This window comes from Corythoichthys intestinalis, chromosome 19 (assembly GCF_030265065.1).
Source record: "Corythoichthys intestinalis isolate RoL2023-P3 chromosome 19, ASM3026506v1, whole genome shotgun sequence".
Taxonomy (NCBI): domain Eukaryota; kingdom Metazoa; phylum Chordata; class Actinopteri; order Syngnathiformes; family Syngnathidae; genus Corythoichthys; species Corythoichthys intestinalis.
The window spans coordinates 2,975,233-2,976,369 of record NC_080413.1 but is presented as its reverse complement, the minus strand read 5'-3'; the positions used below and the strand labels follow the sequence as shown (position 1 = coordinate 2,976,369).

The 1,137-nt window shown below is 32.6% G+C and overlaps 1 non-coding gene across 1 annotated transcript; it reads right to left on the bottom strand.

Annotated features, from left to right (window-relative positions):
• Positions 1–507: 507 nt before the first annotated feature.
• Positions 508–578, bottom strand: trnag-gcc (transfer RNA glycine (anticodon GCC)). Its single transcript has one exon. It is a non-coding gene; the product is annotated as a tRNA-Gly (tRNA).
• Between the last annotated feature and the right edge of the window lie 559 nt (positions 579–1,137).

Sequence of the window (1,137 nt, the reverse complement as noted above, 5' to 3'; positions counted from 1 at the left end):
TCTAGCGTGTCAAGTGATTTTACAAGTGATGGTACGCGCGCTCCTTCTAGTGGTTGGTGGGAAAATAACACTGCCTGTACATTTTTTATTCAAGACAATCGCATTTATTTAAAAACTTAAACATCTCTTGAAGTTCAATGTATATTTAACATTTATGTGCAATGCATAATTAAGTTTCAAAAAAAATTTTTTTTATAGTAAGTAAAACTCAAAACGCCTTTTGTCTGGTTAAACGAGACTTCTAGCTCATTCATTTCCAATGACTAGTGAATGAACTGTTGTGTCATTACTTTTTTGACCGCTACGTCCGATTATGGCGCTATACGCATGTTTCTATGTCTTTTGAACACACTTAACTGAAATCAATGTTTTCTAAATGCACGTCATTTCACGTGTTGGGATGTTATTTGGACGGGTGGCGTACAATTACGCACATTTAGACACTTACAGAAAGGAGTACAGGTAAAAAAAAAATATATATATACAAATAAAACAAAAAAAGTACGATGCATTGGCCGGGAATCGAACCCGGGCCTCCCGCGTGGCAGGCGAGAATTCTACCACTGAACCACCAATGCTTGTGTGCTATGGGCAAACATTGATAATTTGATGTAAGGAAAACGCAATTCTATATGCTTTCAGCATACATAATAATTGATCAAATAACTTTTCTTAAAGATATGGGTTTTTTTTTTTTTTTTTGCCAACAAGTTAGGCAAAGTGAATCGAAAAACACGAGTTCCTGTTTTGTAGTGAAATCATTGATGCAGGATCTAAACATCAAACAAAGAATAGATAGTTAAAAAATAACCTAATTAATTATTTTTAATGTATATAGTCTGTTTAACTAAATGTTTAAAAGTTTAGCCCTTCAATTTAAAACAACCTGTAGGGGAAAATTGCACAAAAGTACTCGAAACAAGTAGACGTCTTCCTTTCAGAATAAAAGATTTATTCAGACTCTTTGTCAAATTTTACAAGAAACTAACGTAAATTTGACTTATTTCTTGCATAAATGCGTAATAAAGACATACATTTTGTGTTAATATAGATTATACGTGAATGTATTAAGCATAACAATGTGAAAATGCTATCAATCAACTTGCCATGATATTAGTTTGAAACGCTAAACCAGAA